We start from the raw sequence: 12747 nt of genomic DNA, 5'->3' as shown, positions 1-12747 counted from the left end.
AAATTCTACTTGCTTCACTTATGCTGGAGGTCTCCACTTTTTTCTTGGAAGGGATTGCTTTAATTAACATGCTCACCAAGACCAGGTTTTACAATGTCTTGAGGACAACAGGCCTACCCTAATGAACAGTTCCACTGACATCATCCGAGTCTTGTCTAAATAAAAGATGGAGAATTTGAGGACATGCATAGTTCTTAAGATTTTAGGACATGGTTTCCATATTGGACAGCAACAAACCCATAAATCACAAAGATTAAAATATTAAATGCTGCCAATATTTTAATTTAACATATGGGTAGGCAAAGAAGGAACTGAGCTAACTATTCACTAAAATATTTTTGACATATTGTTACTAGTTAAATTAACTCCCTACTCAGGGTGTGACTCATGCATATGCTTTTAATTTAACTTGAATAAAACCAGCTTCATTTTTGAATATTCTATGGCTTCGTTTTCCAAAGAGCATAGTTGAAAAATAATATGAAAGCAGCTAGAGAAAACCATGCTTAAATAGGTAGCTAAGATTTTGTGTTGCTCATGAGAAGATGACTAAAGACACTATTCTGCTTTTTCTACTTTTCCAGCTTTCATTTTTGCTCTCTATATGTAGCAACTCTAGAGAAAAAATCTTTTATATAATCTTTCTCTATAATTTTACATTTACCATATGAAACAGGCCTAAAGAGAGGGGAATGCATGCAGACATTGAATTGTTAAAGAATCATGGAAGGGTTAAGGTTGGAAAAGACCTCCAGGATCTTCGAGGCCAGCTTTTGACTGAACAGCACCATGTCAGTCAAACTGCTGTACCAAGTGCCTCATGAAACCTCCTGTCATTTCTTGAACACTCCCAAGGATGGTGCCTTCACCACTTCCCTGGGCAATTCCCTCCAATTCTTAACCACTCATTCAGTGAAGAAATGTATCGTTACATCCAATCTGAACATCCTGCGGTGCAACTTGAGGCCATTTCCCCTTGTCCTGTCACTGTCTGCCGAGGAGAAGAGACTGATCCCCACCCTGCTGCAGCCTCCTTTCTGAGAGTTATAGAGAGCAAAAGGTCTCCCCTGAGCCTCCATTTCTCCACCATAAACACCTCCAGCTCCCTCAGCTGCTCACCACAGGATTTGTGCTCCAGACTCTTTACTAGATCCATTGCCCTTCTCCTGACTCCCTCCAGTACCTCAGTGTCTTTCCTGCAGTGTGAGGGGCCCAGAACTGGACACAGGATAAAGGCTGTGGCCTCACCAGTTTTAAGAACAGGGGGACAATCCCTTGCCTGGTCCTGCTGCCCACACTATTGCTGACACAGGCCAGGATGCCACTGACCTTCTTGGCCACCTGGGCACACACTGGCTCATGCCCAGCTGCTGTCAACCAGCACTCCCAGGTCCTCTTCTACTGGGCAGCTTTCCAACCACTCTGCCCCCAACCTGTGGCACTGCAGGGCTTTGTCATGATCCAAGGGCAGGACCCAGCTCTTGGCTTTGTTGAATTTCTCACCATTGGCCTTGACCCATCAATGCAGCCTGTCCAGATCCTCCTGCAGAGCTTTTCGACCCTCCAGCAGATCAACACTCCCACCCAACTTAATGCTGTCTGCAAACTTACTGAGCATGCCCTTGATCCCCTTATTCAGATCATCAATAAAGTTATCAAACAAGACTGATCCAACACTGAGTATCACTGTGCCCAAGAAAACCTCCAACCACATCCTACCAGCCCTTCTCTGTTTGTAAACAGCAGGTCTAGCAGAGCACTGCTCCCAGCAGGCTGACTTACTGGCTGTGTCAGGAATTTATCTTTCACACTCTGTTGAATTTCCAACTGACATCTGGCAAGTTGAAGTCTCCCCCAAGAGCGAGGGCTATTGATTGTGAACTGTCAGCTAGACACTTATAAAATACAGTAAGAGAATGGTTGTAACAATTTCCTGCTTGTCCATAATATGGATTTGAAGTGTACTCTAGACTCAGGCCAGATCTTCTCTGCCATCACCTGAATCATCATCACTACTTAGTGGGTGGTCTGAGAGAAACAATTGTGAATCATGACTTTATGATTCCTGCAAATGACACAGAAGGCAAGAGGGTTCCAGCTCACTTAGCTAGGCTAGACAAACCTTAAGACTCAGATGAAGTCTGATTAATGTGATATTACCATAAATACCTCTATTTTCTTCATTTCACAGAATTTGCTTACAAAAACTGCTTTAACTTCTTACCAGTACTCACTCCTGTTGAAACCCACTTGTGCAACATGCCTTGAGACTAATGAGACATTTTCCAACATCATATAACTCAGCTCAGATAAGCAACTTCACCTTCCTACTGTTGTGTCTGTCAAGTCTATTCAAAGCATAATCTGCTCAGAGCAAGGTTGGTTTTTTTAGTGATTACTGTACAGAGCAGAGCACAGGAGTATTAATCTTTCATATACTTCCTTGCCCTTCCGGCCCAATTAGGAAAATAAAGAAAAAATTAGCTTCCAAATTTATTGTAGATTGAAATTTTGTGCCACTTCAGAAAAACCTTTTCTACTTTTAAAGGTATTGAGAAGTAAAGGATTATATGTTTTCTCTTAGATACCCATGCAGAAGAGTCACAGAGTTTGCTGTCAGCTTACTCATTAAAATGAAATTTTACCTCTTTTTCATCGAACAATTTGCCAAAACCATAAAAACTATGCTTTTATTCATGCTCTAGTAATTCTAATTATACATTGGTTATGTTTTTCTTTGAAAATATACATTTGCTTTGAAAAATACTGACTTCTAGTTTTAGGGTGGAATGGAAAAAAAGCAATACACACAATATCCACTGAGATGAGCCTTATAATTGTTATATATTTAGTGCCACATTCATCATTTCAGAGATCGAAAGTCTGCCCTGGCACGCTACATTTCCTGGTGGAAGAGAAGGATAATGGAAAAGTGTTGTCAACCCTCCACAATAAGGACCTCTCTAGTCAAAAGTCATTTGCCTATACAGAATATTAGACCAATTTTTAAGGAAATGTTGCCATTTTCTAGGCACTGTAGGCTGACTGCAAGGAATCACAGCTCAAAAGATAAAGACAAATGTCTATGATTTTCATTTTCTGTAGGGTTGTGAAAGAATGTTAGCCATCATCTACTGCAAACGTCAGTAAATTGGAGAAAACAGTATTACCTTCATTTAAAGAAATCAGTATAACATGGAAACAATTTCCTTGAAAAATGAACTTTGCAATTACAACAGTAAGTAAAGCTTATCAAATGAGGTAGCTTCTATTTGCCAGCACTGTATGAATCACATCATAAGGGGGAAGGGTGAGAAAAGAGTACAGGCAATGACGGGTATCTAATGCCAGTCAGATGTGCCCTTTTGTCTGCATTTGGGCTGATGTTTGATCCTGCTTCTAGACTAGTCTTTCTTGCTGAACACAATTTTCCTGTTACAGGTTACAGGTTACCACACCAAATCTTTCAGTGCAATAGCAGAGGCAACCAGTCCCTGATTTAGTTCTGAGAGAAAAGTTGATATTAGATTAAATAATAGGAAAAATAGAGTGCTTTCTTTCTGGTGTGCTAAACTACTTTCTTCCTACACTTGGGAAAATTATGTTGTATCCAATCAATTTTTTGTTATAGTCAGGTTCACCATTTTCCCCTCTTCAGGGGAAGCATAGGATAAAGGGAGTTTTTTTCATGATTTAAGTGTTAATAAAGAAGTTAAAGGTCTGGGTAGCTAATCCCTTGTCTGAAGGATGTCACTGCAGTGATTATTATTATTATCATCCTTAGTGTTTTTTTCTTTTTTTCCTATAGATAGGAAAATACAATGTCTATGCCTGAAGGAATAAAGGGCTTTTCTATTAAAAAAATCTACATAGCAGTGTTGTGATTTTCTTAAAATTTAAATTCTTTCTACTTGAAAACAGTGAAAAAATCTTAATGCCAGCCACTTCCCCTTAGACTAAACAAACCTCTCACAGTATTTAATGATTTGCTGCTATAGTTTTATACTGACACTTCAAAATCTGTAGTGACGACAATGATGATCCCAAACTGATTAATCATAAATCATTCAGGTTGTGACAATAATGTTTTTGATATTGATTTCTTTTTTAAAAGAAATATTATATAAAGTTAGTCTCAAGAGAACTGCTCAATCTTTCCTCTTCAGCAAAGAGTACTGTGGAAGATGAAATGCATGCCTGTGGCTGGTATTGGTATTCCAAACTTAGCTGGGTTGCCAAGCGTTTCAGCTGGCAATATTTGTTCCTCTAAGCCACAGAGCAGTTCCACTCCATTCTTCTGTTTAAATAATTTTAATACTTTCCAGAATGTAAAAATATGGGTTTAATATAGGGTTGTTTCCACAGAAAGCCCCACTAAGCCCCAGGTTGCATTAAATGTATACAAGTGACATTGCAGATGCAAAATGTTTCTTGTTTATGTAACATCAAAGGCATCTCTTTTGTGAATATTGTAAAACCACATGTACTCATTGGTATCTATACTGAACACAGTTACTCTTATTTCCTCATAATTATTTCAGTGGTTTAAAAGATATGTATTTGTGATGACTGGTGGCAAATATGCATATCCCACATGTGTGCTACTCAGATATTCAAACTTCAAAAGAATATTATTGCAAAGCCAAGCAGTTAGAAGTTATAAAAAGCAGAATTTTGCTTGCTTATGGATGCAGCTTTTGATACTGTGATCACATGATAATTTTTCATCATGATCCTTTTCCCATTTATCACACTGGAGGACGGATAATGTTCTGTTATTGAGTATTTGACCTCTAGTCCAATGTAGGATGATATAGCTGATTTACTGGCACATCTAACCATGTCCTTGAACATCAAGTGTGCTCACACCTGGAAACAGATCCTTTAGAAATTAAAGGGGGTAATATACATAGCATACATGAGTTGTTATGCTATCCTGGCTAATACCAGGCACCACCCTGGCATTCAGAATAGCCTTTACTCTAGCTAAGCTAATATGCTGCCCTTCATTTCCTCAGAGTGGGAATTGTTTTGCACTTTATTAATGTATGAACTCAAAGAGCCTCTACATGGCTTTGCCATTAAATGCCACATGTAAATTAAGTACAAATAAATTTAATTTGAAACTTCAAGTGCCTAAGAAAAATAAAATTCCAAAGCCACTATGAAGAGCATGTGTTGAATTACTCTTAGCATGAAACTCCAATAAAAGGGTTTGAACTTCAATTATTGTTATGACTGCTTGTTTACAACTGAAACCTCTCTTTCTATTGACTCAAAGATACGTATTTTACATCTGGTTGCTGATGCCTGTTGAGATGGAGGCCTGGAACATCAAGTAAGCCTGATTGACTCAGCAGCACAGGAAAATAGGAAATTCACTGGAGAAAATATTACTATTTCTTCAGTTATCCAAAATCCAACTTTACTGAAGATGGAGTTAAGGTGCACCCATACCTAGGTATGGAGGGACAAACCAGGCTCTACCAATCTCGACTGGTACTTCCAAGCCATCTTTGGTCCAGAAGCTGTTCAGACACATTAACTTGTGACTGGTGATTGTACTCATACATGCTTCGCCTTAAGAGGGAGAGCTTGATCAGCAAAGACAGTCCTGTGTTATTGTATGTGAGTGGTTTCCAGTCCATTGTCAGCTCTACTCTCCACTAAGATTATATGCATCAAATGGTTGTGATTATAGGCATCAAATGCAGTTTTTTAGTCTCCATATCCATGTGAAAAAAACTCAGAACTTGTACTGAGTTTCTTTGTCTGCTTAATGGCAAGTCCAGTCATGGCCCAGGAAATGCCACAGAAGAGCTAAGCTTGTGGTGTGATTCACTGCCGTACATATCAGAAAAATAATGCAAGGTTTTAGTCTGGAAAGTAAAAGAATTTATTGTGTCTTGGAAGAAATGGAAAACAAGGTCATGTTTAAAGAGCATTACACAACATTCTAAGGAAAAGAGAGGTTAATAAGAAAGAGAAAAAGAGAAGTTCATAGGAAAATTTAGGCTGCCAGGTATGATTTACTGATGTTTTTAAAGGCATCACAGAAAACAAATTTGAAGATGGCAGCACATGCTGGAGCAGTGCCTCATTTTTGTTTAGGTTGCTTTGTGGCCACACCTGTTTAAAGTCCCTTTTATGAAGAAGAAAAAAAAAAAAAAAAAAAAAAAAAAAAAAAAAAAAAAAAAAAAAAAAAAAAAAAAAAAAGTGTTTTCATTTTTCATTCAAGTCAGAAATGGTTTTCTGGGTCTACATAGTAGTAGTCATATGCAACTGTAATATAAAACACTTGAGTATAAAATATTTAGGGAAATCATATTTAAGATCCTATGTGGCAACTCACGTTGTTCTAGAAAGCAGACACACAGCACAATATAATTTTTTTTTTGGATGCAGTAACATTTTCTTTTGGCTTCTTACTATTCATAATTTTGCTCACTTGGCTGTTCAAAAACAAAATGTAGGCAGAAAGCTAGAATGCAACACATTTGTTAAAAATGCAGAAGTAAACACTGAATAATTTTAAGAAGAAAAAATATAACTAGGTTTGGGTTTTTGGTTTGGTTATTTTTTGCTTTAAAAAAGTTACCAGAAGTATCATATTCTCTTAAAGGGCTTAAATAGTCAAAGCATTTGAAGGGGATAACATATAAGGCATGCTAACACATACACACTTTTTTTTTTTTTCTTTATTATTTAATGCATACAATTATGAATGAGACCACTTCCTTCCACATGTATGAAGGGGACCTTAGTAATGTATATAAATATATTATAGGATAAAAGGTGTACAAAAGATGGAGCCAGTCTCTTTCCAGTGATGTCCAGTGACAGGACTGCAGCAAATGGGCAGAAACTGAAACACAAGAGGTTCCCTCTGAACATCTGGAAACACTTTTTCTCTATGAGGGTGTCTGAGCACTAGTACAAGCTGCCCAGAGAGACCATGGAGATAGTCAAATGTTGTCTGGACATCAGCTTGAATGACTGGCTTTAGGTGGCTGTGATTTAGCAGGATCTTTGGACCAGATGACCTCCAGAGGTCCCTTCAAAACCATTCTGTGGTTCTGTGATAAATATTCAACCATGAGCAGTCTAAGAAGGTATATTACTGATTCATATAGTACTGTTTTCTATCACATGTCTCCCACTGACACCAGGATTTTTTTCTGAGTTTTAAATGAGTCAAATGTAATATTTATTGGCAACAGACAGTGAAATTTCTTATTGATAACCACTGCAAAAATTCCTATTCTTATCACTGCTATAAGTTCCGCTAACTTTTTCATAATACTTGTCAAAAAGGTTCATTATTATTACAACTTTTAATGGTATACCTGTTAGCATAAATTTCATATAGGATTTAGATAACATTCACAAATGATGTTTCTTTTTTCCCCTGACTACTCTGGCAGTTCTTTAATCTTCAAAGATGGCAGAACAAATGCAGTTTACAAATACATAAAACTTCAACATTACAGTTCAAGAAAAGGTAGGTCCAACTAAATATGGGATAGAAATTTTGTTACACCTCTAAACAATGAATTTCAATGGTCTTAGAAATATATGGATATGTAGACCAACAGTATGGAAATAAGACATGCAATGGCAGTGGCCTTGACAGACCACTGTAGAACCTCTCACCCCTTGCTGAAAAGGAGTCTTGGTACCAAAGTTGTTTTCTTATCAGACCCATTAATTTCCTCAGCAGTCTGAATCTTTTATAAGACTTTTGTATAGGCTTCACTTTCATAGGCTTTTGGTTTGTAACAATTAAATGTCCTTTATTTTTTCTTGCTGATTTTTATTTACAAGAAATGCAATGCTGCCATCCAGTCTCTTTTAATATACAAATCATATAGATTTTGTTTAGACTCTATTTCCTTCCTTCCTTTCTGATTTTTTATCAGTCTCAGTTCCCTTCTTCTACTGCCCTGCAGTAGCATCCATCTCTCTTGCTTTTTCCACTTTCATTTCAGAGGCAATCAATATTTGCTGCCTGTCCTGTGTGTCTTTTCACATGACTAAACAGTGCATAAGAGAAGAACTTCTTCCTCTCCCTTTTGATGTGTGGCCTCAGCCCAACCTGGAAACAATAATGTGAAGAATAGACTCATAGAATCATTACAGTTGAAAAGACTTTCAAGATGAGAGTCCAGCCTTGGACCAAACACTGCCATGTCAACGAAATCTTAGCAGTAAGTGCCATGTCCAGTCATTTCTTAAACATTCCACCACTTTCCTGGGGAGCAAGTTCTAATGGTAAATCACCTTTTCAGTGAAGAAATTTATCCTGATGTCCAACCCAAATCTCTCCTGGTGCAACATGAGAACATTTCCTCTCATCCTGTCACTTTTTATCTGGGAATAGAGGCTGACCCCACCCAGCTGCAACCTCCTTTCAGGCAGCTGCAGAGAGTTAGAAGGTCTCCCCTGAGCCTCCATTTCTCCAGAATGAACACCTTCAGCTCCCTCAGCTGCTCTTCACAGGACTTATGCTCCAGACCCTTCACCAACTCCATGACCCTACTCTGGACACGCTCCAGCCCCTCAGTGTCTTTCCTGCAGTGAGAGGGGCCCAGAACTGGACACAGTACGCGCACAGCCTCACCAGTGCCAGGAACAAAGGGACAATCACTGGCCTGGTCCTGCTGCCCACACTATTGCTGACACAGCCCAGGATTCCACTGACCCTTTTGGCCACCTGGGCACACACACTGGCTCATGTCCAGCTGCTGTCAACCAGCACTCCCAATTTCTTTTCCCCAGGCAGTTTTCCAACCACTCTGCCCCCAGCCTGTGGCACTGCAGGGCTTTGTTGTGACCCAAGGGCAGGACTTGGCCTTGTTGAACCTCTCACCACTAACCTTGACCCATCAATGCAGCCTGTCCAGATCCTCCTGCAGAGCCTTCCTACCCTCCAGCAGATCTACACTCTCAGCCAGCTTAATGTTATCTGTGAACTTACTAAGGGTGCACTAGATCCCCTGATCCAGATCATCAAGAAAGAAGTTAAACAGCCCTGGAATGTCAGTATGCTCCATAAGAGCAGAAGTTTCTGGGATTTTTGTGGTCAAATTTTAGCAAACTTCTTGTGAGTTCATACAAATTGGACTTTTCCAAGATTTACATTATAAGTGGTTTCTGGTATGGATAGCAAACAGCGCATCAGTGGCACACAGACCACCCTTTTGCCAGATGTCAATTTCCTGCTCCACATTTGAGGAGGGCACAAGAGCCGCCAAAGTAAAGGTTACGGGACTGTTTTCTTAACTGCAAAAAATAGCATGTTTTTCTCTTTTTTCTCTTGCTTCACGGCAGAAACATTTTGGCTGAAATTTTCCAAAGGATTTCTTCACAAAGGCAAATGCCGCACATGGAAAAATTCAACCTAAACAGTTAGTTTGGCAAAAGTATAAGCAACTAGGTCTTATAACAGGAAATGTTTGAAGCCTTAATACTAAGCAGTGCTACCAGTTCAGCATATAATTTACTCAGCACCACCCTTATGCACTGGCAAAGATATTCAGCACCTTGCAAGGCCAAGCTGTGAACTTGGAAGGAATGAGCCATAGCTCTCAGTTAATGCTGACAAGTGTTGACTATTCTCTTCTAACCACAATCTTTGCCCATTTTTTTTTTTTTTTTGTAGCATAGCTGTTTACATTCTATGGCTATAATATATTTTTAAAAGTCCTTCACTAACACACTCACAATGATTTAAACAAAGATGAAAAGAAGAGAAAGATGGCTTGCTTAATTTCCATCAAAGCTTTTATGACTAAGGTAGTATTTGAACCCTTTTTGCTCTTACATGAAGACACTCTGCGTACCCATGGTTGTCCTGTTGGAACATAAGGTTATTCACATCACCAGATATATGATCCACATCATCAAATATATGATACATGAGCATTGCATACCAATGAATACTCCACAAAAGTGATGTCAAGACTGCAAAATGTGGATTACTAGCATACAGGCCCCACTATCTTTTCCATTAGATGGGCAGTGACCTTAAGTGCTTTTGGCTTCTATACTCCAGAATAATTTTACAGTATCACTTTGTAGAAAAAAACTGCCATTTACAATAGGCCTAGAAAAGCCCCTCTTCTCCTGGGATTTTTCAGCCATGTTACTCGTGCACTGTATTTTTAGTGCAATGAGACAAAAGAGTGAATATCCTTCAAATTTCAAACTCATCCCTGGACTTGAACTGCAAGAACTGTTTTCTTGCTGCTTCTGTTAAAGCATTAAGCTTCCAAAACAGAGGGAGAGAACACATACCTATTACCCATCACTGTCACCAGGCCCACTGAAATGAGTGCTTGCAGGAGGCAGGAGGTGGCACACATCTCTTGAATTGAAAGTGGTCATACAGATCATTTCACTAGTACAACATCCCTTCCTACAGGAGATACCATCTCTTAGCACTGTTGTGCTATGTCCCAGATAGGTGCTCAAAAAGAAAAGCCAAGGATAAAAACATATATCAAATTGTATTATGTTTGCATAGAAAGGTTTTTGGAGCAAGAGGCCTACAGGGTTGGCTTCTGTGAGAAGATGCTAGAAGCTTCTTCTGTGTCAAATAAAGCCAATGTCAGCTGGCTCCAAGACAGATCTGCCACTGATGAATTCTGAGTGGCAGTCGTTGCACCTCGAATTTACAGTGCAGGAGTGAATTGCAGTCAGAAGGAGTGAGAGTAAACAAAAGGAACCATTCTGCAGACATAGAGGCCAGTGAAAAAGTACAAAGAGATGCTCCAAAGCAGAGATTCCCATGCAGCCTGTAGTGTAGACCATGGTGAGGCCGCTGTGCCCCTGCAGTAGGGGGAACAAGGATCCACCTATAGCCCCTGGAGGAGCACACACTGGAGCAGGGGTAGAGTGTGAGGAGTCCTTCCCCTGAGGATGAAGGAGGAACACAGACAACATATGATAAACTGCCCTTCACAATTCTCCTGCACTGCTTGGTGGAAGGAGTAAGAGAAATAGGAAGTGAAGTTGAGCCTGGATAAGAAAGGAAGGGTGGAGAAATCCATTTTAAGGATTTAGGTTTATTTCTTTTTACCCTACTCTGGCTTGACTGGTAACAAATCAAACTAATTTTGTCAAATTGACTGTAACTGGTCAGGGGTCTCTCCCTTCCATTATCTTGACCCTTCAGCCTTTTTTTATATCTTCTCTTCACTGTCCAGCTGAGGACGGGAGTGAGAGTGGTGCTGGTGGGAAGCCAGTGTCCAGCCACAGTCAGCCCACTACACAAATATTAGAAAGTAAGATTCACATGGAAAAATGCAAAAAAAAAGCATACTATTGCAAAGCCAGATCCTTAAGAATTAAAGAACCAAATGAAAAGAAGTTTACCCATGGCAAATATTTCAAAATCACCAAAATTAATTATTGTATGGACAGATTACCAATCAGCTTCCATATAGAGATATCATGTTATACTATGTGATTGTGGTTAAGGCAAAAAATGTGGTGTTACAGGCGGCAAGAAGACATTATTGTGAGTGTGCAATTTCCAAGGAATCAGTTGAAAGATAGGTACACTATTTTAAAGAGAAAAAAACACAACCTTGAGTGAAGTTTATTATCTAAGAATGCATTGAACAACAAGAATTACCTATTTCATATGAAGGCTAGATCTGGCATTAGAAATGAAGGATTTAATCACATTCTCATTATTCAAGAAATCAGTCCTGAAAATGAGCATTCAAGTATCCCAGGATTCAATGCAAAAATTATTAATACAAAATCAGAATATAGTTTTCTTTTTTCCCTTTGTCCAAGTGGAGTTTTACCTGCTGGCAACTTAGCAGACATTGATGTTCAATTTGTACAAGAGAGCTGCAGCTCTTTCTGCTGAAGTATTGTTGGACTTCTTTCATTACTGAATATGTTTTCATTTCATCTTTGGCAAAAGAAGAGCTGATGATTAGAAAAAATTTATAAGGAGACAAAATGAAGAGATGGGAAAGTCAGTATTTCTATTTGTTCTGAAGACTTTTATTATGCTTCCACTTTTACATTTGTATATTTTATCATTTGAAAGTAATTGTCCCTAAAAGGAATAATAGAATTTAAAAAGAAATGTCAGTACCAAATGTCAGTCCCTCAAACTCATTTCCACTAAGAAGCTACTGCTGAGCCTTGGTCATAAAGATGCTGTAGAAATACTGATAGAAGCTTTGCCGAGAATTTTGTAATTTACTTCATTCCATCTACTCATAAGAAGCATGGCCTCATAAGAATCAAATGGCAGCTGGAATGTTCCTGGATGAAAAATTAGAACACTGTTTTAAGAAAAATGTTAGAGTTTGAACATTTGGTTTCATTTTAAAGTAGAATAAAAGTGACATCCCTTCAAATATTTAATTTAAAATACAAAACATCCTACATCCCCATGGTTAGGGTATGGAGTAATATCTCTTTGGAAGATTTTCAATAAATTGTATTTTGTTGGGAAACAGTAGTTTATTAAAATGGGAAACAAATCTGTTTATCAATATGTTGTTAAAAGAATTTTTAGGCCAAAAGCAACATTTCTCATTCAAGATGTAAGACTGGCCTTGCAACGGGATTTGAACTTAATTCTTCCAAGTCCCCAGTGATTTCTCACAGAAAAATGGCCATTAGGATTAGACTTGACGTCCTACCCTGAGACAGGCTTCCCACGTTATCTTGGACAAGTTGCTTTGGTCCAGATTGTTTAAAGGAATTGAATGTCTAAAC

This window comes from Sylvia atricapilla, chromosome 3, assembly GCF_009819655.1.
Source record: "Sylvia atricapilla isolate bSylAtr1 chromosome 3, bSylAtr1.pri, whole genome shotgun sequence".
In the NCBI taxonomy this organism is placed as follows: domain Eukaryota; kingdom Metazoa; phylum Chordata; class Aves; order Passeriformes; family Sylviidae; genus Sylvia; species Sylvia atricapilla.
Note: the sequence above shows the minus strand (reverse complement) of the source record.